Genomic DNA, 27,790 nt, shown 5'->3' with positions numbered 1-27,790 from the left:
TTTATATCGTCTGAGTAATTACCAGTATGCAGGATTTTCACTCTGTTAAGCATAGGAGTTCTGGGCAGACATTTTAATTTCTATCAGCTGTCATACTCTGGAAAGATAATTAAACACTCTTCATTTTCCATTTAAAATGGTATACAAATGCTGGACATTAAACCCAGAGATATTTCCAAAAGAGAACATGCGGGCAGCTTCAAACTTTCCTTTGGCACCCAGCCATCAGCAAGGTTCAGCAGAAGTTCACCATTTCCCATTGTGTAAGGCTATTTGTTTAACATTTCTTTTGTCTGAAATGGCCTTGTCAAGTAAGATCTCTACATAATTTTTGTTTGGCCCTTCACTCACATCTGAGCTGTCACTCCCAAAGAAGCAGTTTGACTTTAGGCTTAACAGGAATATAAGCATAAGTAGATAAAACTTTTAAAAATTCATCTAACTTTTCAGCTTAATCATAAAGGCATCCTTCAAAAAAGAGACAGGGCAGTCTCAGAATCTCATGATGTAAAAGCCCAAAGATGCTTCCAAGGACAAAGGTTCAACACTTGGTTCACTTTGCCTTTGCAGACAGGTTAGCCCAGGTTTTGCAGCCAAATTCCAATCTCTGTAATTGTATTTTGACTAGATTTAAAAAAAAAAAAGAGAAAAGCTTCACATTTTTCTAAGTGAGGAACATATCCTTCACATTCTGTTCTGCACAGCAATGCTGAGCAGGGGTAAATGCTCATCACCTCCCCTCCTCCAGCATGAAGCCACCCACATGCTGTAGGTACCTGACATCCACGATGCCCTACAGCTTCCCTCTGACACGGCGCAGCCACGTGTTTGCTCTATGTGAAATAATGACATCCCCCTAAACAAATTAACGTCATCTCCTGGCAGGTTGGTGTTTCAGAATTTGACTGGAGGCTTGAATCAGAGCCACTGTTACTGCTCTAGTTGCTGCTCCTCGGGCCATGGTTGTACATGCAACTGCTCTGATCAAGGCTTCCAGCTGGAGCATGTACCCGTCTGTGTACCTACTCACCTGGCTGATACTGAACCAGAATAGTAGTATTTTTTCTTTTTTAAGAGTATATTAAAGATAATATGGAAAGGGGTGTTGCTGAGACCTTTTAAAGTGTCATATTCACAGGTAATGTCACTAAACTTTGTGCAGATCCACCTCTACTAGTATTTGACTTGCATATGAAAAAGACCACATTACTGTTGGCATAGAATTACATAGGTTGGGAAGGACCTCTGGAGCCCCTCTACTCCAACCTCCTTGTCAAGGCAGGTCCAGTTACAGCAGGTTGCTTGGGACCATGGCCAGTCAGGTTGTGGATATCTCCAAAAATGAAGGTTTTACAACCTCTCTGGGAAACCTACACCAGTATTTCTCCACCCTCACAGTAGAAAATTATTTTCTTCTATAAAGTTGGAATTTGTATCTAAGATACATACAACAAAAGGAAAAAATTCAGCCCTAGCTAGATCTAGAATCTGCACTCACTTCTGACATGGTTTACTCAGCCCTCAAAATTTCTGCTTCCTCCTTAGCACTTTTCCATTGCAAACAAAATTACATTTCTCTCTAATCTCCTCAATTGTCTATATATCCTATTTGTGTTCTAGAACTTGCCAAGGCTGTGTCTCATTTTAATTTCTTGATGGCCTTGCTCAAAGGCCTGCTGTCATTGTATGGAAGTCCAGTATATTTAAAAAATCAATTACAGAAAATTATACAGTTGCAGAAGACTTCCAGACGGCTTCTTTGGATTCAATATGAAAGAGTTAAATGACTGCAGCAAGAGCAGTTGCAGTCAGCAGGGTTGTCTTTTCAAGGGTCAACGCATATAGCAAGAAAGTAATGTAAATTGATGCAAGGGATGTAAACATCCCCGGCAGGATCCGATGCCAGCCCTACACCACACCCCAAAAAGCACTGCCCTCCCGGGGATGCATCCTGCCCCTGGCCCCAGCAAGTCGCTGCTGTTTCCCTTTTGCTGATCTCCTGCAAAAGGGAGGAGGAAATGAGTTCAGTTAATGCCCCTGCTAGTTAGGAGCGACAGAGCACGCTCCTCATGTCATGGCATATTTCATCATCTATGTATCTTTAATCTGGAGACACAGATCTCCTTTTTTAAAGGGACTGGGAGCCTTGCTGGTGCAACATGCCAGCACCGTACTGCAGAATGAAAGGGAGCTATGGCTCAGGCTGATGCTCTCGGCTTGCAGCTCTCTTTCTCTTCCAAGTCTTTGATTTTTTTTTCAGCTGCGGTCACCAGACTGGCCCTTGCTGCTGACAAGTGGCACTGCAGCAACATCTTTCTGACGCTTCATGTAATCTACTGTACCCTTCCTTCATTGTTGGAGATGCGGCAATGCTAACACAGTACACATCAAATGTCAGCTGGGAGACAGGCTGTCCCCAGAAGGAGAGCCATCTGAATTGATAAAAGATGAATAACTTCATGTGATCACAAGAATTAGCTATACTAAACGTGTTTCTGAAAGGCTTTTGGCAAGCTCCTGATTGTCACATACATTCAACGAGCTGCTCTTTGCCACAATATAGCCTTCAATATCCTTAAAGAACAGAAAATAATGCAAGTTGTATCTTTGCCTTACACAGGGGATGCTTCAGCTCTTCCCTGTTCTCACACTTGAGTGATACATACTTATCTATACAGTATAAATCAGAAAATTATTATCTTTGGCACCTATAATTTGAAAGATTTCTCCTCTAACAAAATTAAACGCTTCTAAAATTGTGCTCCATGACGTTAAAGAGCTGCTGCTCCCATGTTTCTACAGCAGGAGACACTCAGAAGTTTGTAAACGAACAGATTTCAAATTTGAGGGTTAAATCAGAAATACCTATTCTTTCTGAGATTTTAAAAATACATTTTTCAAATTACTAATGACATTGTGGAAGAGCTTTGAGCAATCCTTTCCTTGCTCCAAACCCCAATGGCCACCTTCCAAAGTGGTACGGAGGGAGGGCAAGGAGGAGGATTCAATTTCAGAAAACATGAAAACGTTATTGAAAATAGAAGAGTTTATTCTCCAGTTGTTCAATGGGGAAAATAAAATTGTGTAAGATGCAAAATCATATCTTTAACACAGCACATTTTTAATTCAGCAAAGAAAACCAAGCATTAATTTCCAGCCCACTGGAAGGAAGTGCAGCTATTTACACAGTGTACTCATGTAGGCTCCCTCTGTGTTAACATGCGCCACAAGCTGTAGCTATTTTAATACTTTTTAGCTATGGCATTCTTACATGTCATCAAAAACATCCGGCTTTCTACGAAACGAATCTGTACTCTAATGAGGTAGTTGTCTGGAATACATATTCCATTGCGTGTTATCAGATAGGAAGTTTGAAAATGAAACAATGAAATACACACAAAGCAGACCAAAGACTAACATCCTGAGTACCTGTTACAAGGGTCTGCTCATGTCCAAAGCGGCAAACCGTTCCTTCTCTTTCCACAGTGTTTTTATTCTTTGCTTTTTTTCAGGGCTGAGCATAAAAACTGGTCTCTTCCCTGGTTTTCTGTCTATGTGACTTTGCCTTTTACAAAGACTTGTTAATGAATATGACTAAGCTGGCACATCTGTAAGTAACATTAAGCTACTTCAAATATATTCCTGCTAATACTTCAGTTTTTTTCTGCATATCAAGAGAAGATTTGTAAATCTCCTGCCATTTGCCCCAAAGGAGTTTACTCTTTTGCACCTTTATAGTTAAACTATGTGTATTTTGAATTTATCTAGCATTCTTCTGCTTTGACCTTCACCACACTTCCTTCCCAGATCTGATTTTCTTGTTGATGACCAGGTTTATTTTCACTTGAGTTCCTACCAGGTCATAATGCTGGTGTGGTTTTGCTCTCAGGAAGCAAAAGTCCCAGCTGGGGTTCCAGGGGAGCTGCAGTTGCCATTGTAGATCTCTCAGCCAGCCAGCCAGCCTTGCCTCCTCTGGACACCGGGAGAGCTCACACCCAGGTCACCACCTATGAAATGGTGGGAAGCTTAGTGGTGGTACTGCTCTCTCCGTGCTTGGAGTTTGTGGCTGTCTATGAAGGCTCTACAGACTGGCCCTGCTGTGCATTTGCTGCCTCTCCCCAAAGCAGACTGTGACCCCTTCTTCCCTGTTTGTGCATTAAACGCACCCAGAGTTGCATCATGCTAGGTTCATCAGAGGCACTTCCAGTACTATCTCCTTTGATGCCTAATGTTTTGTTTTGCTCTTCTAAAATACTACATCCCATGTCACTTCTCCACTATATTGAACAAAATGTCAAACTAGCAGTTGCATTTTTTTCTTCTACCCCCAGACGATCCTTCTATCCATAAGCTGAGCTTCAGAATACAAAATTACCAGCAAAAGGGTATTTTCACTCACCATGTTCCCTTCTTCCCAGTAAGAAAATGCTCCAGCATTGGATTAAAAAGTGATAGCTGGCAGATAGGTTTGGAGTCCACCTCACCACACCTGTGTGGGCCTGCACAGGCTCCTCCAGCCTGGCACAAGAGAAACTCTTGGTCCGGTGTGTGGAAGCACAGTGGGACACTCAGTGAGGGCTGAGGAGTGAATCCACAGGACTTTTTATTTTCAGAATGAATAATTTCCCAGTTATTAAGCTGGTTCTCAGCTTCCTTACCTCATACCTGACCATGTGTCACCTTCTGAACCCCCCTCCTCTGTTTTCACTGATGTCTTCATCTTCTCATGCCTCACTCCTGCAGGACCATAGCCATCTGAAGAGCAGAGCTCCTGACCCCTGTCCTTTTCATGGGAGGCTGGTGTCATAAGCTTTTTTCTTGATGCAAGGTGCTTATCTCCCTCTGGGAGGTTATTCACACTGCCTGCTTTCCTGCATCCAGGTTTGGTGCCTTAGGAGATGCTAAAAAACCCCCACAAAACAAAAACTCTTCACCAGAGAGCATAGTTTATCGTTTGGCTGGACTGAACCACAAGTGAATTAGGCTCCACTGACTGTAAGCAGAGGCAAGGCAAACCAGCTTTCTAATGCAGACATGTAAATTAGACAGTATGATTACTGCCTGCACCACCACTCTAATGAACGTCCATCACCTGCCCAACGCTTATCCCAGTTGCCCTTTGGGTTTGACACGAAGGTCACTGCAAAGAGGTGAGAATTACAGCTCACCCAGATGTAGGAAAGCACAGGGTTTTGTCATGCTCAGGTCAAAAACTTTAGTTTAACTGCTTGTAAACCAAGGTCAGGGTGATGCTAACAACACCTCAGGGTAAAAGTGGCATTTTGTCCTTAAGGACTAAAGGAACTAAACTGTATTTAAACATCTAATTTTGGTGACAGACCTGCAGTTGACCCAACAGGTAGTTCGGTGAGGGACTGCAAATACACCAGGACATTTATAATATCATTTAAGACTTCTTTTGCATGCTGAAGCAATAAAGATAACTCAAGATGTAATTTTATGAAGAGGGTTTTTTCCCAGGTCTCAAAATGAGTATGTCTTACAGTCCATCTTTCCTTTGCAAATAAAATGTGTTATCTTTGCATTATTTTCTCCCACCATCACGTTTCAAAGAGGGATGTTGAGTTATCTAAATGCTGAAGCTGATTTGGGCACTTGGCAATGTCAAAGGCATCACGCTGGCTATGCACTGGACTGCTCTGAAGGATGCCTTTCATCTAAAATATTACATGCTTTAGAGCCACATTTTACCCATATTTTATTGGGCCTTTGTTTTTCTAGAAGTTTCCTTCACCTCCCACTGGCATTGAAAGGAAATTTTGTGGCAGGGCTGAGGTAAATTAAAACTGACTCCAAAAGGGGAGGGTTGTTTTTGTTAATAAAATCGGTAAATGCCTCTGTCAGGAAGTTGTGGGTACCGGGAAGGACACTTGCTTCACATCAAGTAGAAATACTGCATTTATTTAGACAGAAAATTTCAATCCACATTCTGGGCAGTGGTCATGAGAGATGCCAGGGGACACGGGGGACAATCACTGAGAGTACTCAGGAAACATCTGGGCTGGCCCAGAAGAGGTACAGCATCACAAAGACAAGGGAGGCAAGTGTTCCTGCTTTTCACTTTTAGTTGAAGATAAAGGAACAGCAGCACATTGCAGCACCAAGATATGTACAAATATGAGCTCTAGAAACACAGGCAGCCACCTTATGGCACAAAATAACCTAGTTTAGATGTATTTCAAGGTTGACAAAGAAGTTCTTCAAGTCAATCAAACAACCTTGCTTGCAAAACTCGATCTAAAAACGAGCCATAAATGCTTTCCAGACTCAGATGACTGAGTTCCCTTGTCCTGGTGATTTACACTTGCCTTCTGCTTTGCCCTCTGCGAGTCAGAAAAGCTACTGTGACGCTATCTCCGCTCACCGTCTGTAGCCCACATAGAAACAGGAGCTATCTGAAATGTCCCCAGGGAAAACATACTGGCTCACATTTCACCAGGCTTCACTCATTCCTGTAGAGTCACTGTACCTTTGGCTACCCTGCACTGACGTATTCGCTCTGTCAGCAGCTAAAAGGAAGGCATGGGTAACTTCCTCTGATGCTGGAAGATACAAGCCTGGAGTTTTACTCATCCAGTGCAATGTTTCTTTATTAAAAACACCATGAAATCCTGATCCCAGCGAGATAACAGCTGCTAAGTCATTGCTGATGGGGAATTTTTGCCCTTTCACTAAGACACACTTTTATTCTTGGTTTTAGACATAGTTTTTTCACTATTGACACCAACATGCATTTTGTCTAAAGAACTGAATGGGACCATTAAAGATGTAGAGATAGAAGCAGGTTTTGGTGGTTGAACACAAAGTTTGGTTTTAAGAGTTGAAATAATCTGCTTGGGAATTATTTGTTTGGGAATTACTTGACAAGTGAAAAACTAATTTAGACTAATTACAGACGTGGTCCAGCACAGATTAACTTTACTAAATTCATATGAATAGTCTAATTGCTTCTGTAATTCTCAGCACCTAAATCCCTGCCATCATATCACTGTGCAAAAACCCTGAGTGATAAAAACTCTTAAAAGCATGCTGGAGGTCTATTTTGCCATCACTTTTAAAGATAAAAAATACTAAAATATGTAAAGCAACATGAGTTTAAGCATGGTAACATACAACAGGCAGAAACAGCAATGATTACTAGCTAGAAACAGAAATTTCAGTAGCAAAATAATGACTTCTTTCTCGTGTCCCTGTCTTGCAACCTCTTCTTGTTCAATAGTGAACAGAACTATTGAACCAAGAACGGATGTTTTGCTCAGAGGCTTGAATTCAGACTCCATGTAAGCAGGCAGCTCTGCTTCAAGCATGCTGCCCAGCACTGAGCTCGAGCCAAGTAGAGACAACCTTCTAATTCACAGTCTCCTTGTTTCCTGAGAGGTGAGTCCTAGCCTCACCCAGGTGCTGGTTTCCCTTTTGGCTGTATATGTACAGGTACTTTCCTGTGAGTAATTTCAGAAAATACAGTTTCTCTCTCTCCTGCATCCAGGCAGATTTCAGGACAGCTTTCACCTTCCTTCCAACCTTCTTCTCATCTGCAATTCAATCATATCCCATGCCTCCTGTAGTCCAGACTAATTCCTTCTTTAGCAGATGGGATTTTCCCTCCCACTCTTCCTCCATAGATTCCTTGAGCAAGTCATCTTTCTTCTCTGCCTTAGCTTTTCTGTCTCTAACGTGGGAATCGCTACACTTCCCTTCCCTGGACCAATTTTAAGAAGTAATTCAATTTTATCTGCAAAATACTGCGATGACTGCCACAGAAAAGTATGTAAACAACATAATCCATAGTGTGCTTTCACAAGGGTATCAATGAATGAATAAATGTATTGCATTTCTCTTCCCAGCTAACCACATCTTAGGAACGGAAACTTATAGTCACATCAAGTAGATGCTGATGAACAAGTATCAGCTGCTTCACAGACAGGGCTGGGATGGCAGGAAAGGGGCAAAACCTGAGGTCTCCCACATGGAGCTGAGGATCTGTGGGGCTCAGCCTGAGCAGGTAGAGCAAAAGGAAGAGGATGCTTAATCAACCAAGCACAGACTACAGGGAGTGCTGAGGTTAATGAAAACATCATCCAGCTCTCCACTTGGCACTTGGACTGTGCCAATATTGACCAATTTTCTGATGTTATTAAATAGACTCTCTTTCGTTTGAAATGCAAACAAGTAAATATTAGTGCTACCTCTAATGAGACTTGGAGAATGCACATACCCAAACCGCTGTCCATTACCCTTATGCATTGCTCAGAGTGTACAGAGCATTTGGAAATTATATGCTATATCTCAGCTAGATTAGACCCAATTATAAGAAAGCAAAAAGCAGAAACAGCTTGCAGTTTATGCTGGACACTAGCCTGTGAATTGGAAATGATATCAAAATGCTCTGTATTCATGGCTCATCTGTACTTTCTCAGCCTGAGTTAAGGCCTGAAAAGCTCTCTGTGCGGTCGCAGATGTGTAAGAACACTGCAGTGCTCCCAGGCCAGACATGCCTGGGAAACCTCACTGTACCTCCCTGTGATGAATGGGATGGGACTAAAGGACACCTGAATTTGCTTGGCTTCCAGGGATGCTTTAATTTATTTTCACAGGCACACCAAACCAAAGAGGACCCAACCCTGCACGCACTTTGTACACATTTTTTGCTACGAGTATGGACTCTTTCTTCTGAGGGTAAATACAATATTTATAGTCTATAAATCTTGGAAAATTGTTTCTCTTTCAGCAGCAGATCTACTTTCCTGGCCTGCTCCAGGGCAGATTGGGTAACAGTCTCCAACTCATCTCTTAGCCCACAAGGTTTGTGTATTTATAGAACATATTTGAAAAGATTTTGTAATTTACATATGATTTTCTGCCGGAAAGGATACCAAACACTTCTCCTACAATACAAATAATATTCTACACATATTTTTATGACAGTCTTTTGTAATACAACTTTGTAATACACAGACTTCTTTTTTTTTTTTTTTTGGCTTCGCTTACATCTGCTATCTTTTACGGGCCCTGAACCACTCACATTTCTGATTCATTCGATTATTCTTAATACCATTGTAGCTGAGATGAGAGCTGGGCTTTTATGCAGCACTTTACTAGCAGGACATGCATGTTGAAACAAATCGTAATGCTAGGGATTTTTATCTTCAACATGGTGTTCAAATACAGCAAAATAAAACTTTGCACCATTTGAGTGAGGAACGAAGAAGTATTTATTCCTGTTTCACTGGGGACTGAGAAACTGAGTGGCTGGAATTGACGCCGGGCCCAAACGAGCCCAGCACACAGCCCAGGCGGGACCCCAAAACTGATCTTCACGTTGCAGTCCCCACCACATCGAGCGAAGAACAAGCTCCTTGTATTTTGCAAATGCTTAGTCGTATTCAAAGAAGCCCTAATCTTATTTTGAACTATAGGAACACAACCTTTGGTACACAGCAGGGAAGGCGATGTTCCCACTCAGTTTCAGACATTATTGGGCTAAATTTCTCCCTGTTGAACACCAAGAAGTTGAGTGAGGGTGAACCTCCTCCAGTACTTCTGTAGTTGTACACATGAATATATAATGACCTCATGTATGGTGTTCAGTCTCCCTTCTGGTCACAGTATAGAAAATATAGATAACACTCAGGCAACTCTTAATCCAGTTAAACGGAATAAGATTAATGGAGGCAGCTATTTTCTGAAAGGAAGTAGCGAAGCACAGGTGGCTACGGAGATGAGTTAAGTAGTCTCGTTGCCCAGTTATTGGGATATGTGTTAGGACATTTAGGAGCCTGATTTTGTCCTCATTGAAACAGAAAACAGAAAAACACTCATCCCTCTGCTTCCGGATAACCAGGATTTGCTCAGTTTCTTAGTTACTCTGGGTTTGGTTCACTTAACTGCTCCACTTACAGCTAAAGTCACAAGTGTTGGTGTCTGCTGAAGAGTATAAATAGATCAGCCTTTCCCCTCCACCTCCATCACATTAAACAAGCTAATGAAGTGTCTGGTCCTGTTCATCCAGACACCTCAAAGCCTGCTGTGGAGTAGGGCAGCATAAAGAAGACCTTTGAAGACAGGGCAACATGCATTCAGACCATACAACACCACAGATGAGCAACTGTCGAGGCCTGCTGCTGACAGATACCATCAGACGTGCTGTCTTCAGCCAATTCTTAAATTTCAGATTTAACAGATTTTTCAGACCACTCAAACATATTTGGGGGAAGGAGTCAGGGAGATGTACTGGGACCATAAGGTTTTGAACCAAGCTGATGGCACAATATTCTTTCATTTTTGAAAGGCTTTGCTGGATGGACATTGGGTACTGAGAACCGCCTTTCCCTTTTTGGTCAACAGTAGAAGTCACAAATAGTGCAAGCTGGAGGTTTGGGTTTGCTCCACACCTTTGAACTGCCGACAGCAGCTCACAGGGGAGAACACAGACCCATGGACTGAGGGAGGAAATAACACTCTGCATTTCTTTTATCATAGCTGTTAAAAGTTGGGAAACGTCCCCTTACTGTTGCACAGTTGATGAAAAGCAAGGGTTTTTAAAATCCAGACCAAGCACTCCACCTCTGAACATTAACAGAGGCTTGTTTAAGTATCTTTAAAGTGTTTTCTTTCAATCTGGCTCAAACCAAGTTTTCTTCAGCATTGCACCTGGACCTCTGATTCCTGGCAAACTTCAGAGACTGGCAGTTCTTTCCCTCTCCCTTCTCTGAAGAGCACATACACACACAGACACAAAACAAACAACAAACCCAGTAACAGATGTTTGCACCATCTCAGGTGTAGTATGTTGTAAAAAATTACACTGCTACAATGCTTGGAGGTAGGTTACTATTTCATTTGGCTTATAGTTTCTTCAGACTCCCAGGGCAGTACTCGCCTTGGGGGAGATGCCTCCATACTTTTTGAAGCCTGGAGCATCACATTCCACTAGCAACAGGCTGCAGATGTTGTTGGAGCTGATGCAGAAAAGTTGCAGCTTTTCTTTCTTTTCCTGTATCGCTATCGGTAAGACTTTCATCTCTTACCCCCTGACCAGAAAAGGCTGCATTATCTCTATATTTAGCTTCATCACCTGGGCGGGTATCAATACCACACACTTCACAGTCATGTGCCTGACTACTGCCTCTGCTGTGGCTCAGCAATTTAAGGAAGCTATTAGTGAGTCTCAGCTGGTTTTGCAAAACCACAATAACATCAGTTGCCACAGGCTTAGACTGTGGAATAAATGCCTATCTGATTTTTTTCCCTAAGGTCAGATTCCCTTCCATTCCCCACGGCCACTGGTGACAGACATTCTTCTGGGTATGCACTGCCTGTTTTGCCATGAAAAGCACAAGGTCATTCACATGCAAACTTGCATCTCCCCTCCTCAAATCTGGACTTTTTTTGTGATGGGGAAGGGCAGAAGATGGTCTGTTCAACCCATTTGGCATGCTGCATGAGAATGAGGGACACCAGTAGATCTTCTGAGACAGGTTATACCAACAAAGAGTCAGGGAAGACTGGGCAAGACATTCAGCCTTCCCCACATCATCCTGTGCACCTAAGTTGGCTTTCCCCTCACCTGTTCTTGTTGTTCAGTAACAAAAGAAGCTGGTGAGAAGACTGGGCACCCACCCCATTTCACAGAGGTCTTAGGATTTCAAAAAAGGGAATATAATGGGATGTTGTGAAAACAAAGAACACAGAACTGCTCTTTGGTACTGCCCTTCACTGGCTTGAGAGTGGCCAGAATGCTTTCATGCCATTCTTAACCAAAGATGAGCCCCACCACAGCCTCTCACTGGGATGTATAAACTTTTGAGCTGGATGTTGAATCTGAATTTCTAGATCCAAAATAGTCCCCATTGTTTGGACATTAGCTCAATATGATGGAAAGCTCATTTTTTCATTCTGCTTAAACATGCATAAATAACACCCAAATGGTGTGTCATATTTTAACACAGTTCTATGGAAACATTAGTTTTGATTTGGCCTCAGACCAAACTAATCTTACCTAGAGTGAACTACTAAGTGATGTTCAATTTTTAATCACTATGAGCATCAATTATGACTTTCTCGTGGATTTTTCAAAGTGTAGTCTCAGATACCTGCCTTCTAATTCCTCTTATTGCTATCCCAATCTCTCTCTCTGCCTTTAAGCTACAGAGATGATTAATGCAAGACTGCTGGCAATATCCTCCCTGCCTTTTGGGGAGGGACATCCTTCTTTCTACTAACTTTTTCCTTCTTCCTTTAAGTTAGAAACTTTTGAGCAGCCTAGCAGCAAGTGAGTTTGTTTGCATAATGAAACGAAAACACTTTTTTGGGTAATTACTGCCAAAGTGGTAGCATTTCCAAGGTATCTCTGGACTGCACAGTGATGGTTCTGGAGGAGACAGGCAAAGTAGGCAAGCCAGAAAGGCAAAACTTCTTACATGTTAATTGAGGAAAAGCTCCCAAAAATGATGATGGAATGATTGTCTTCCTAAAGACCATTGAATTGCTCCCTGAGGACAGATCCACCTCACATGGTTAGGACATCAGAACTTAGGTGCCTGTGCTTGTGCTAGTTATGCCAGCAAAACACGAGCTTCCAGGAGGTCACTCATTTCATCTTAAGATAAATCAGCCTTTGGAGGTCCTTACTTCTCTCCACTGACTTTAAAAGGAGCCATGGATAACTAGCTGTAACATGGACATCTGATCAGAGATGCCTAGGATAAGGCAGACAAATCCTACTCTACAGCTCCATATCATAACCTATATATAAAAATTACAATAAAAATGCATTTGTGATTAATCACATATCTATACAAGTTGTGAAATTCAATGTAATTGTTCCCTTATTAACTATAATACACACTTCCTGTGAGTTAAATATTTTCTGTAAAGGTGCGTAGCAACAATCACTCCGAAAGAGCTCAGTGTTTTGGACCAAGTTACAATTTCTAAGGGAATCATAAATTTGCCTTGATTTGAATGCAATTAAATTCTCTGCCATAATAGCAGCATAATGACAAAGAATATTTCTTCTTTATTTCCTCAGCTTGGAAATTAAAAGGGAATAACACACACAAAGTTGCACAATGAAACAGACCTTCAATCCCATATGGACAACAGTATTCTCAAGTCAGTGAATTCTGCTTTCTGGTATGAAAACTGATGCAGGCCAATCCATTTATATACTTCTTTTTGATGCCCTCTTCCAATCATGCATTGGAAGTTGTGCTAGCAGTTAAAATACGGCCTCTTAGCCATGGCATGTAGCTTTGCTTCTTAGGCCCACTCTGTGCTCTAGGCTACCAACTGGACCACTGTTTGCCCATCTGAGTTGTTGAGACCTGAGACCATGATCTAATAGAAGCTGTGTGCGGGTTTAACCTTGCACACACTGCACAGTCCCTTCCTGCAATGCTATTAAATGACTTGGGTAGAACGGAAATGATGACTTCACCTAAGCCAGATTTTACTGTTTGAAGCAATCTTTCAACTAGTTATGAACTTGGAATGTTTGGTGGTTGGGTTTTTTTCCTGGTGCATTAACATATATGAAAAATCCCCTAATTCTTCATTACTGTTATAGCCACAAGTTTTTGCTTCATGTTCTTGCAAACAGTATTTTTATGGGCCCCTGAAAGACTGATTTACTTAAAATTTAACAATGCTTATCTCCTAATGTAGTTGTCTCAATATTCAACATTGGCAGTTCAGATCTTATCATAACAAGTAAACTGCTCTTGTATTACAGCCACCCTGCCAAGGAACCATCACATAGCAACTCGTATATCCCATCACACCAACCCAACCATTTCCCAAATACCCAGACAGCAAAATTCAACATCAAGTACCCTGTATGAAGGATGGCTTCCCAATAACCCTTCCCATTCGAGCCAAAGTCTTGGCAGCCTCCTTTGAGGCATTTGCCACAACAGCACGTCCAAATGGATGTGGTCTGTAGTCATCAGAAGCCTGGTAGTGCAGACACCACTGTGGTGTACAGAGGGTCTCTGTGTGGGACAATCTCCCTTTTTCTAACTTACCTTAAAACTGTGTATACGCCTGATGGAGGTAAGGAGCGGGAGTGGATCTGTGCTTTGCAAACGTGTGCCAGAAGAAGAAATCACTAGTGAGCACTGTCCCCCAATGCTCTCAACAGGAGATGGCCACCTTCCCAAAAGAGGAGGTAGAGCTGTTCTCTGTCTAATTTAGTCTCAAAATGAGCTGTGTTAAAGCTTAAGAGGCTTCAACAGAAAGTCCTGCTAGCATAACTGTTACTGAGAAACGGGTGTAGACTAGAAGAAAATGTTCTTGGCTTTTTGATGTTAACTCAGTAATGAGTGTAACTCAGCATGTGCTTTGGATCCAATTCTGCACCATGAAAGTCAAAGGGATCATTTGCTGGTGACCCAAACAGGACCATAGCAGCCAGTCCTTGCTTGTCACTAATTTCCTGTTTTTTCAGATCATACATTGCCCTGTTAGAGGAGCAGTATAGCAGATGGTGGGGATTTCTGACAAACTGTGGCTCCAGGCACAAAAATCAAGTTGATCTTGGTTGGTTTATCTTGCTATAGTATAGGCACATGGCCTGCAACTCCAGTCCCAGCATAAAACATATTTTAGGCTAAGAAACTCAATGTATTAAATTTAGCAGTATCTGTGCTGCATCTAAATGTTGAACAACTGGAAACTAATGTTCCTGCTTATACTCTTTACTCCCTCTGCCTTTGCCTGAAATTAATAGACAGCTTTGCTAAGACATTAATGTGGAATTAGGACCTCAGAATTGAATGATTTGACATGGATCTTTTATTCTTTATACAGAATCCAAAATGTGTGTGGCTTATCTACCTATTTTGCCTTATTTTGCTAAATCACAATCTCAGGTATAAAGAGAATAACTGAATTTGAAGAGTAAATAAACAAACATTGCATATAAAACTGGGATCAGTAAAGATTGCCTGAAAATTCCCAGGGGTATCTGTAGGTTTCTTCTACAGCTGGGCTTGTTTTCTGCCCTAGATTTTTAATGTAGGCACTTTTCTGTGATGATGAAAATGTGAAAAAGGAAATGCAGGAGAATCACGCAGCTTTAAGTAATGCAGATTAAACTTTGACCCTTTTTAAATATTTCAGACACCTTTTTGCCCTCTTAACAGGTGTACTGCTCAGTGAGGCGAATGAGTGTAGTTCATGTTTTCAAAGGCATTATTTATTCTAAGATAATTCTTTATTGGTTAAAACGCATTCTGTAATATGCCCAGAATTTGCGATCCATTTTTCTTTATTGAAGATTAATACCATTTCCATTTCAATAATGATAGTGAATGCAACGAGCATGGCCAGATTGTGTAAAACAAACATCCACTAATTTGTAATTGTTTAAATATCTAAAGCTAGACTTTGATGTCAATGCACCATTAAAAAGGAGTTGGGAAGTTCCTGTCTGTTCCTGTATAGCTTGTCAAGCTGCAGAACAGCTCAAAAAGCAGCTTGCTGATTTACAGCATCAAACCCAGCTTAGCAAGTTTGCAATCTTGTAAAAATTTTTGATACGTGACATCTTCAGATTCTATGGGACATGGAAAATCCATGGGAGGAAACTGAATCTACAAAGCATGGGCCTTTCTGTGCCCTCTCTTCATTATCCAGCAGCACCAGCTATCTGGTACATGCCCCCCCAACTCATGATTCTCCTCCAGCTGGAGGAATGGCTTCGTCATGCCAGCTGTCAGAGTCCTTTCACAGTGACTTTCCAACCGCAGAGATTATGTTCACAAAGACCTTTGAATATTAGCACGTTTAGGAAACAGTTTGATGTTATGAAACTATTACTCTTAAAGGGAAAATGAATTTGTCATTGTGGAGTTTACGTTAGCGTTTCCCAGGCAGGGTCTAGATGATAACAATTAATCACAATCTTTAAACTGTTCCTGGCAGCAGTCTGTGCAGTTTTTTAGTTTTATTTCTGAACTTATGTTAATTGGGAAAAATGTGAAGCAATTTCACTTATTTATCTGTAAGCCAACCCATGACTTCTCTAATTTCTCCCATTTCTGAAATGTAGAGCTTCATTACACCATGAGGAAATCAACAGTACCTTTCAGAAAATAAAATAGGATAACTTAGGCATTTGCAAAAATTTTCAGACTTGGAACAGAGGCGGTTGCTGTGCTGGTTATCAGCCACCCGATTAAAGTAACAGTTTATTTTTTAGCCATAACAAGTAGGGTGCAGGTACATGTATGGCTTTGGCATTGACAAGTGAACTGTATTCCCATTTTTATAAGAAAAGAAGGCAGCTAGATCACTAAAAGCACTGCTGTATTAATATAATTAGGCAACATGCATGGCACACACACATTTTGATATCACTGCAGTAGTCTGATGAAAGCCAAATAACTTATTTGTGTGCATAAATGGACCAAACTGGTATTTCTACACCACTGTTTCAACTGCTCTCCTAAGAGGATTGCTGTTTCCAGCACTCCCTTTTACATTTCCCATCCTCAAATCTTGTTCTACACATACACCAGCTGTAACACTTTTACCTCTCCCTGTGTAGCTAGTGTTATTGTACTGAAAATGCTCTTCTGTGAATGTAAGCGCACTATGACAGTATAATGTGAGTACAAGCGTGAGAAAACAAGTCCATATTCCCACTACAGTTGCACCCACATTGGAAATAACATACATCAACCTAGGTAAAAAGCATGCTCTAATCAAACAGATTCATCAGAATAGAAACAACATGTAGATCAAACCAAGAAATAATCTGCCATAGTGCAAAATTTCAGACTTTGAGACACCAACTCACCAGCTTTAAAGCTCGATGCCATTGTTGGAAATTAATTGTGCACATCACACTCTGCTCCATCTGGTGAGTTGCTGCGTTGGAGTCAACACGAAGGAACCTCCCACTGATGGCAGAGGTAGCCCTGCTTGGAAAGGCCTCCCTGATGACAAGCCCGTGGATTTCAGGGGAACACAAGCTATTGCCTTAGAGAAGAAAGGGTCCCAAAACAATGTGGCAGAATCTGGCCCAGAGGTGGACCTTCTTTCAAAAGAAGATAATCAACTGCAGTCTCTGGAGCCACTGACTCTCTCGATACTCATTTCTAACTTCACCTCTCTACTTTCCACGAGTTTTAAGGGGCTTGTGTGTTTTTTCTTTTTCTTATAATAATGATTTTGTCTTTGCAAATATTAGTATCTGGCTACTCCTTAGTCCATGGCTCCCCCAGATCCAAGTCAATTAATTCCCACAGCAGCAGGAGAACCGAATTGGGAAAGCTGATTTCTTTTGTACCATACAAAAAAAGTCAGGATGAAAGTTATCATCTTCTTGCAGGAACAACCCCCAGCCCATGGTTTTGATATCAAAACCATTATTTATTCTTGGGGTAATGAACTAATACCCTGTTTGGGCACCACTAGGCAGGGACAGAACACCAGGCTCAGCTGGAGTGGGCTATGCTTGGTATCAAAAACATTCTGGATATCAGAAATTGTTTACATTATTTATCATTGTCCAGCTTCTAAAAACAGCTCTCCAGTATGCAATGTCTCTTCTCAAAAATGAGAAACACAAACACAAGAAATCAAGGAAATAACTATTTTCTGCTTTTAGATGTATCTTTGATTACATGAGAGGGGTAGACAAAGACTTGATCAACAAATTTGTGCATAAGGAAGCAGATTTACATGTAAATAATTGTATTATGAATGTTAACGAGCTGCACACATAACAAGGAAAACGTCAGGGAGGTTTGTGGAGGCTAAACAAAATATGTTTGCTTTATGCTGTTCTTTTATGGTTGTTTTATTGGAAGCACATTTACAGCGACATAGCAATCATATATTTTTCACTGTAAAAGCTCCATGTGTCTTTGGAAACAGTATCAGGCTCTCTGCAGTGAAAAGGGTGAAAACCAAAGTTGGCCAACTTCAAAGTTGTCGACCTATAGCTGAAAATATTTCCTCTTTTGGGATCTCTTGGTGCTGTTTATGTCCACCTTCCTGATAGTAATTTCTAATGCAGAGAAAAAAATATTAGATTGCTAGAAAGTTGAAGGTAGAAATGACTGCAAATGGGATCTTGCCACAGATTTGGCAAACAAACTGTTACTTATTTTACTATTTTCATAATGGTGAAGGAAAAATGTTCTTAGATGAAAACACATCTGCCTGGATTATTGAAAGATACTAAAACTGTAAGTGATAAAAATAATGTAGGTTTGCTGGAATCTTACTACTTCGTATGGTAGCACTTCCTGGCAGAAGCAATCTGAGAAAGCTTTTATAACCAGATCTTCAAAGAAGTTTCACCTCAACCTCAAATTCTGTTCAGTCAACAAGTCATTTTCATGAAAAACTCTGTGAACACAAACCCACAGTTTTGCCTGTGAAAATCAGGGCACATGCTGCAATAAAGCTGACATGCATTGCGTTCTTGGGCAACAACCCTCCCACGGTAAGGTGGAGAACCACTCTGCTGTCCCATTGCTGAGTGGGAGAAGGACACCAAAGCACAGGGGTCTGCATTTTTGCATCTCTGACTTTACCTCGATGCCTGGTGTTCCCCCACCTCAGACTCCTACCCTGAGGTACTGTGGACCATGGATGCTGGAGATACTCTCTGGTGGGTGCCCAGCCTTCCTTCTCCCTCAGGAGAGGACAACCCACCCACAGATTTTTAGGAAAGGGAGCAGGAATGCCTTTGTACTGGTTGTCACCCTTTCAGGGTATCGAACTGCTCACACGAACGTTGCACTTCAAAACCAGTGTGTTAATGTAACAGCTTGGCCTGGAAAAGTCCCATCCCTGCATTCTTCCACCTCTGCACACGTAAGTTTTCTGTGAGGTAATTAAAAAGCACAGCCCTGATAATCACTGTGACTTGGTTCCTAACAGTCAGTGGAAAAGGACAAAGTGGGAAATTTTTGTAAGGATTTCCAAAATGACTGGAAAGATAACACCTTAACCTTGCCTGTGAGTTCTGTTGGAAACAAAGCATTCGAAAGGGCACATTTTTAGCAGTAACTTAAAACCGTTCCACGGGCAGTTGTGAGACCCTTCACTTTAATTAAGGACATGCTGTTACGTTTAAACGTCTTCTTAAGTCCCCCGGGCACCTGCCCGCCACATGGGGCCTGTGTGACCGCCGGGGCCGAGGAGCGAGGCCGGGCGGGCGGCAGGCGACGGGCGGGAAGGGCGGCCCGGCACCCGCCGCCGCCTGAGGTAACGCCGCCCCCGCCCCTCGCGGTCCGGCGGGAAGGGCCGCGGCGGGCAGGGGACGTTGCTGCCGCGCAGGCCCCGGTCCCCGCCCAGGCCGGCCGGCGGGCGCCGCTCGGTCTCTCGCCCGGGAGGAGCGAGGCGGGGAGCGCCCCCCGCGCCCTCACAGCCCGGCGGGCGGGCCGGGACCCGGCCCCCGGCGGCGGGAGGGCGGGCGGTGCGTGGCGGTTCCTCCTCCGCGGCCTCTCCCCGCCTCCCCGCCGTGACGGCCGGGCGCGCCCCCAGCTCCGCAACGCCCATTCCCCGCCTCGGCCCGCCCCGGCTCCCCGGAGAGGCCGCTCCGCGCCCGGCTGCCGTCGCCGCTGCCGCGCTCGCACGCTTACTTGGAGCCGCCCGGTCGCCCGCGCCTCCCGGTCCTTTCCAGTCCGGGCCCCGAGCCGCGCCCGGCGCCTGCCGGAGGCTCTCCGCGGCGGGAGAGCCGCTGCGAGCGGCGGCTCCTGAGGTGAGCGTCCCCCGGGGGCCGGCGGGGGGGGGGGGGGGGGGAGCAGCCGCGGGCGGGGGGCGAGGGGCGCCGCTTCCCTCGCGGAGGCCCGGGCCGGTGGCGGGCGGGCCGGGGCCGGGCGGCGCCCCAGCTCCGGGCCGGCGTCGGGGTCCGGGGAGGCCCCCGCGGGGGCCGTGCCCGCCGCCGCGTCCCCCGGCCGCCGCGCAGCCGTTTTATTCCCTTATTTCTCCTCCGTATCCCGCCCCCCCCTCTTCCCCCCCCCCCCCCCTTCCTCCTCCGAGCCATGTTTTATTCATGACCCCGAGGGGCTTTGTACGGGGAGCGGGCGCCTGCCTCCGCAGTTCGCCAAGTGCTGCCAGCCCCGGGGGCTGCGCGGGGACGGCGGGGGCTCACGGCGGCGCCGCGGCCGCAGGGTGGGCAGGGTTCCCCATCCGGGCAGGCGGGCAGGGGGCTGAGCGGCAGCTGTTGGCTCCGGGGGGTGCTGCGCTGCCGCGGCGCAGGAGCGGAGTGAGGCAGGGGGGTCTCCTGCTGCAGTTCCCTCGCTCGAAGGAGGGACATGGCTCGCTGCGGCTCCGCCGGCCTTATGGAGAAGAAACAAGTCACTGCGAGGCTTTCTGTAGCAGGTTTTCTGTGTGTGTGTATATATATATCTTCTCTTTCAAGGGTTCAGCAGCAAGCGTATTGCAACACCAAATGCCTGTAAGCCAGGCGGCACTTACACCATCACCGAGTTAACTGTAGATGTCAGACTGTGCTTGCACTGATGTGATGTCAGATTCGTAATAACGCGCAGAAATGGTGAATTCGGTGCAGGCTGAGCGTGATGGAGACGGCACAGACCCATCTGGCGTGGACAGGGTTGGTGGAGCCTCTTTCTTCCCTGGGGCAGGGCCTGCTGTGTAGGTAGTCCCCCGGTGCAGACAGATCGTAGGGGCACTGGGATAATTGTTATGGATTTGCAGGTGACTACGGACTCTGAGGAGCAGATATTTGTGCCTGGAGCAGAGATGCTTAGCTTGCTTTCCCCTACAAAGGTATTCCAGTGTGTGTTGGTTGGAGGGTCATTTGCTGATATGCCTGTCTTGTCTGTAACTTCCATGATGAGGCTGCCACCGTGGGTATCAGTCAAGGGGATGAATTTTGTTGTGTGCTGTAGAAAGCCAGCTGCGATCAATAGGCAGTTTCATATTAGCCCCTGGCTCTGCCTCTTGATTTCTCTTGGGCAGATCATGGACTGGTGAACTAAAACTGAGAGATGCCAAAACATATTCCTTGCCTTACTTGGTTTCCCATTTGCCTGCCCTTCACGTTCCCCATGCCCTGGTTGGTTGGATTTCAATGGAAAAACTGTGGTCCTGAGTCTGTTCAAAGAAATACGTGTGTTTTGGTTTTGCTTTTCTAACTTGCTGTTTGATAATAGCTGTAAGGCTACGTGTTTCTGAAGATCTCCTGTGTATGGGGGCTGGAGGTGTTTGCCCTTTGGTACAAGTGAAATGCGCCGATACTGCTTGATGTTGTTTAAACCTTATATTATCTTGAGCGTTGTATGATGAGGCAGCTTGATTTGTTTAAGACTTTCTGATGTAATACAGTACAGTAATAATTATACATCTTCTCATTGTCTGAAGAATCTTTAAATACTACTCTGTCTCAGGGGGTACTTCATGTGGTTCTGTCTCCAAGAGGTGCAGTCATGGATGAGCAGTGTTTGATATTAATGTTCATTTTGGGCTGAGAGGGCAGGAGCTCTTTGGCACTGGTACTTTAAGTTGTAATTTATGGGTGTGATGTCATGTGGTAGATAAGCTTTTATGGGATCTGCCATGTAAATTATGGCCTTTGTTTATATACGTGCAATTACTTGTTTTGAAAATCCATGCTGTATATTTTGCTTAATAGCTTGCGCTGGAGCTGTGAATAAGATCTAGCAGAATGTGCTTTAATTGCGCAATATTGTTCAGCAGTTGAAAACGTTTCGCTTTATCTTGCGCTCACAGCCTGCACCAGGTGTGAAGTTACTACATTGCATCTGCACACTGTAGTGTGTCTTCCACAGTAGTTGGCTGTGAAAGCAGTGGCTGGGTGCTTTTATTTTCTTCTTTCTCCATGATCTCTTTCACTTTTTTAAGAGATGGGGTGCTGAAGTGAGTGATTTCGACTAATCCATGCTGGAAAGAGCAGTTTGGTTATTTAAGGCTGCTGTAGTTTGTTATGCAATCAGATTAACAACGATCATTCAACTTTGGGTAAACAAATGATATATATATAACGTCGTGGATTAGGGCGAGTGTTTACATGGGAGAGGTGTGCTGCAGTTAGTGTACTGCAAATACTGGACAAAAACACAATGAGTGGACACAGTAACATAGTAAATAAGTGTTTGGTAAACTTCTTGGGATTATAATGGATTTAATATTGATTGTCTGTACTCCAGGAGCTTCTGTGGTGCATTAGGTGCTGCCCACATGCATGGGCAAACTTTCAGCTTCATTTAGTTGGCAAGTAAAGGCCTCTGCAAACATCTTTGTGTGCAGCTTGATCATGTCTGGGGTGCTGTGCAGGCGCTCTGCTGATTGCAGTGCAGGTGTTGGGTCTAGAAAGATGACCAAGGCTCAACTGGAAGCTTTTTAAAATAATAAAAAAATACAATTCCAGACACATTTGCTGAAGCTGGCAGCCCCTCAACTGGTCCATTATTATTTGGCTATTTCTTCTTGTTGTCGTGGAGGCAGCATTGCCACAGGTAGAGATTTTTAAGGCTTGTCTCCCTGAATCTGCTGAGAAAGGAGGTGGTGACGTGCATGCTGCCCAGCAAAGGTCGGCGCAGGAGTAGGTGGTGTGGGCATTACTGGTGTATCCGAGGTGAGATCCCACCGAGAGAGATGAGAGCCGATACAGAAGGGGGGAGGTGGAGGCCTGGGGTGCGTGGGAAGGAGCTGGAGTGCAGGGAGGATCCTGGTAGGTGTTCAATGGCGCTACAACAGGGGCCTCGCTGTGTTTGTGCGCGCAGTGCCTCGCTGGGACCCAGTTTGCAGCTGCGGCGCAGGGATCTCGCATGGGCTCTGGTGCTGGAGAAGTGGACCTCGCTCTAAAAATACTGTAGCATGAAACATGCCCACCGTTAACTACGGTATGCAGTGGTGTCAAGTGTGCAGGGAAAGGAGGAATAACTGACTCCTGGCAGTCAGTTTTCCAGAGGCCTTCGTGTTGGTGTGGAACCTGAACCCTTCCAGCCTTCCTCTTGTTCGGGGAAAGATAAGGTACCCTCCTGGATGCTGCTTTTCTGTCCTTCAGCAGAACATGATGGAACAGGACTATGTTTTGGATACACATTCAAAAATACTCCAGTAGGTGGCTTTTTTTATTACTACAATTACTTATTTCCTTGCGGACTGTGTGTAATTCTATATAAGCAGGCATCTAATTGCAAAGGGATTTCACAGGCACTTGTAAATATATATCACTATGCTACTGGCTGATCTTTGTGCTGTGTAACATATTTGTGCCTAAATGTACACAAGCACATTTTGGGTATACTGGAATCTAAAGAGGAACTTCGGGGAATTGGTAATACTGTTAAGGCTGTATTATTGTAGGATGTTCAGAGAGGAGGTGGTGTGGAATCTGATATGCAATCAGTAATTTTAAGATTATTTCTTTTACTGGTACTAGTCTCCTTCAGCTCTAATTTATTAACCGGTTGGTATCTTGTCGTCTTCAATTTTATGAACTGAATAAGAGCAGTTATTCTTGGTCAGACTAGAGATCTGTCTAGCTCAGTATCTTTTCTGATAAGGCCACTTATATGTGGATAGGAAAACTGTAACTACAGCGTTCTCTTCCTGGTAAAACCCTTCCAGCCATCATTACTCTAGGAAATCTTTGGGCTGGCAGTTCCATCGAGGCTGTTGTGTTTAATAGTTGCTGATGGATTTCCTTCTCTGAAAAATGTCTTATTTGTTTTGAAAAACTTCATGGCATTACTGTTCACGCCAATCTGTGTCGGTGAACGTCTGGTATAATTGCGCACTCTGCAAACGATTTTATTTCACTTGTTTTACAACTTGCCATTTGAAGTGCCTGCCCTGTGATTTTATCTCAATTTTGGAAGAATATCTTCCTTTTCAGATTTTTCACACAGAAAAGTACTATATATGGGGATGTTAACAGGTCTTAGAAAGTATAGAAGGGTAATTGCTGTAAGTTTGCAGTAAGGTATGCTCCCAGCCCCATTTACAATCACCTTTTATAGATACGTACCATTACGGCTGTTTTGTTTAGGTGAATGCATGCAAAAAAAATGTTGAAATACAAGAAGTGATGTGATTCTGCAGCTGTACATCTTGTACATGGTTCACAGTAAGTCTTGATTCAGAGCAACTCGGGCATCAAAAGAATTGCTGTATGCCAAGGATCCACTTCAGCAGTGTTGTCTGAAGTTCTTCCCAAAGTAAATCTTTGCAAGGTGTCTCATGCAACATTTTAGAGGATGTGGAAGATGCGGGGAACAGAATTTTAAAACCGTATCGAAGAGCTTGAAGTTAAGAGGTACAGATTGCAGTAAGTGCAGCATCATGCAGTAAAAACAATTACTAGGTCCTTGATTTGTTCTTTAGGTTAGCTTTCAACATGCCGTCCTGGACCACTTCAGGAACAGATGAGTGTTAAAAAGTCATGGTTTAAGTTCCACTTTTTCCTCTGTGTGGCAGAGAAGCAGGATCTTTTGACTGTGAATTGACTTGCAGTATTTGCGTTTGTACCAGTGGACCAGGAGTCCGTCTGGGTTACAGTTTGTTGTCCTAGACTTTAGTACTAGTGGTAATGGTAGTTGTTTGGTGTATTAAAAGAAGGCATCCAAAGGTTGTTGATTTATTATTATGGCAGCTTCTGAAATCCTATTGATAAAAATGGGTAAAATTTTCATGGTTGTAAAGCAAGCAGAAAACCTTTGTTTTGTCATTTCTACTGTTATTCCACCCGTAAGCCTGTAAACTTATGATTAAAGTGGGTGGAATTTCAGCTTACTGGTTTATGGGTGGGATAATAGTAGAGAGTGACCAGACAAACGTTTTCAGTTTGTTTTAAAAATAGAGGCACTTACATAATGATGCTATACACAACAACAGTACATGCATATGGATAAGATCTCTGCAACAGTGTGTTAATCCAAGAGCATCCCTTGCTAGCATGTCTGCCATCCCTTGGTTCAAAGGAAGGTAGTTATGGAGTGAAGAGATGCCAGTGCCAAGTGATTTAACTGGAGTATTGGTCCAGTCCTGAACAGCCTTTAGGCAGGGCTCTGGATTAGAGATTGGGAGAAAGAGATTTTTAAACCATTATGAGCTCTTCATCTGTTATCCAAATGGGGGGAAAAACATGCATTCTCTTTTGTGGAGCACTGTCTTACCTGCCTCTGTTTTGAGTTGTTTGCAGAGATTCACCTCTTAATGTGTGGCATGCGCTTAGTGAAACTGAGGCCTCTTTTTGAGAGTGAAGTGCTGTGGCTAGTAAAAAAAATCCCAAACCAGTCAATGTGTCTGAAAGCATCAGGGTCTTCCCTCTTACTATGGAAATGGTCCCAGTTTGTTTTTCTTAGTAGGCTTTATGCATATGTTTGGAAAAAGACAAAAAGCAAGTTCACTTGAAATACGTATTTAATAGGAAAAATTTTCCAGGATATATATATACAGGTGGGCATTTTCCCAAAAGTGTGTTAGGCATTGAGACCGTAACTATGTTGTTGCTAACCAAAATTCTAGCCCTGAACGTATCTATAAATACCATAGCCTCACCCCTTGGACTCAGTGAAACGATATATAGCTGGAATAATTTCATACATCAGGACATAAAAGGACCTTGGTGAGCTTGTGCTTTTATAATGAACAAGGAAAGGTTTATCCAAGTTGCCCAACAGAGAAGTTTATCCACACAAGGACAGCTCTTCATTTGGTGAGGGGGAGGGACTTACCTTTTAAACTTTTTTCCTTAGGATTTTTATCTCATCCCATCCCAAGATTTTATTAATAAAGGCAAAACAACTTCAATGTGATTATGTGTGTTTGGCAGACAGACTTCTGTGTTTTAGAGTCATGGCTAACTATAGATTTGTGGAGCCTGTGCAATTTAGGATATCGGGCAGGGAGATTGTTTTAGCAGGAAGACACAGAGGAGCGAATGAATCGCTGTCTTCCCCTGTGTTACAGTGGCAGCAGCATTTTCTGTGAATTTTGCAGGTTTTGGTGTTGACTTGTGCTGATGTCGGTGTGCCATTCCTAGGGAAATGTGCTTGCTGAAGTTCACCTTTCTGTTTGGAGAATTCCTTTTGAATTGCTATTCAGTGAAGTTCTGAATATTGAATATTTGCACATCTCCACCAGAAAACAGTCTGAGGGAAGAATCAGCTGGTGAAACAAATCAAATGCTGCTGTCTTAAGGGCTGATAAGGGTCTGTAGGTCCATTTTAGCATCAGCTTTGAGGGGTGACTAAGATGTTTCTCTGTTCTGGCAATACCTAGTTTGGATCTCGCCGCTTAATTTTGTCTGCAGGCCTGCTCATCTCAGCTGCAGCTTCTAGGGAGTGCAGCTGATGTGCAATAAATGTACTGACAAAATGTGCAGGAGTTTGGTCTTTTCTTGCAGATGGAATTACAAAGCACTCTGTCACTAGGAAGCCGCTTTCAGCAGCGGGCTGAAAGTAGGATGTTTAAAGATGTGGTTGGGGCTGCTGATCTTGGTCAGCCATGTGATGCTGAAGGATTGGGTACTGTTCTTTTTCTTCCAGTGCAGTTGTGCTTGTTACGTACGCACGGTAGCTGTGGTCTGGTGGATGCCCAGAGGCTCAGCTTTCTCTTCTGAGCCTTTATTTTTGCAGGAATCTGAAAGAGCAGAACTGAAGCTGCTGAATAAGCCAGACTGAATTCAAGGGAGCAGAGCTGGCGGCTCTTCCCTTCAACCAGCATGGAAATGCACGGAGGAGAAACTCGTATGGGTACTTCAGGGACTTGTTTTATTAGCGGGCGAAAGAAAAGCCAGCCAGGGTTTTCTAATACTGTCTCTGTTATTTTTACCACTCAGAAGTTCTTACGGACAGAGTTGTTTTTTCTTATGATTTATGTTTTTAAATTACTACCTAGTTTTCAGGTGTGGGAGCCTATAATTTTAAGTGTCTGACCAGTGCTACTGAAATGAAAATCAGAACTTACCAATGAATAAGCTTCTGAGATAGTTTCTGTTGTTTTCCCTCTGTTTGGGGGAGGAAAAAAAAATAATAAGCTGGATCTGTTCTGCCTTTGTCATGTCAGATAAGGTATATCTTTGAGGTTAAAAAGTCTTGATGCTCATGGGAGAAGAGGGACCACTTCTTTCTTTTGTCTCAAATGTTGCAGTGGAGGATACTAATTAACCACCAAACAAATTGGGTTTGGGGGAGTTTGCCTTTCCTATCACAGTGAAAATGTTTTGTTTGGAAGAGCTGCACGAATTACACCCGCAGGCGTTCATACAGAGATAAATCAGCGCCTGGCTGCCCAGAATTTTCCTGTTTCAGTCTGCAGAAATATGCTAGGAAAGCTTTTGAAATGGCAACAGCCAGTCTGCATGTTCTGGAGCAGATTGTGTACCGGAGACCGCGGCACAGCCCTGAGCAAAGACGTCAGCAGCGAGGAGCGACTGTCATCCCCAACACAAGTAGACAGACTCCATCAGCGTGACAGACCGGCGACGCAACACTAATGGGCAGATCGTGATGATTGTCAGCTTGGAATATAGGGTTTGTTTGTTGTTCTTCCCCCAACGACGGGAGCTGACTCTGAGGTAGATTTTCCTATAACTAGCATTCTGCATCTTTGATGTTTTGGCAAGAGTGAGGCTATTTCCTAAAATAAATAAATAAATAGTGGAATAAGAGGCCTCAGGCTTAGTAACAGCATTTAGGAGAATGACAAATGTTCAGCCTTGTGGAGCTACGTTTAGTTGTATGTTTATTTGGTGGATTTTTACAAGCATCAAGCACAATGGAAAATTATGCACTTGACTCTTCACTGAGTCACA

The 27,790-nt window shown here is 43.5% G+C and overlaps 1 protein-coding gene across 2 annotated transcripts in view; it reads left to right on the top strand.

Moving 5' to 3' along the window:
- The first annotated feature begins 19,480 nt into the window (after window positions 1-19,480).
- C11H1orf21 (chromosome 11 C1orf21 homolog) overlaps window positions 19,481-27,790 on the top strand; it is a 124,938-nt gene continuing 116,628 nt past the window's right edge. The window contains exon 1 of one of the 2 annotated variants that reach the window (XM_040611033.1): window positions 19,481-19,741. The gene's annotated coding sequence lies outside the window, so the exon portion shown is untranslated. Of the gene's footprint in view, window positions 19,742-20,687; window positions 20,776-27,790 lie in introns of those variants that run through there. The other variant, XM_040611034.1, reaches the window with a different exon arrangement.

This window comes from Falco naumanni, chromosome 11, assembly GCF_017639655.2.
Source record: "Falco naumanni isolate bFalNau1 chromosome 11, bFalNau1.pat, whole genome shotgun sequence".
In the NCBI taxonomy this organism is placed as follows: Eukaryota; Metazoa; Chordata; class Aves; order Falconiformes; family Falconidae; genus Falco; species Falco naumanni.
This window is presented reverse-complemented; position numbering and strand designations above follow the sequence as displayed.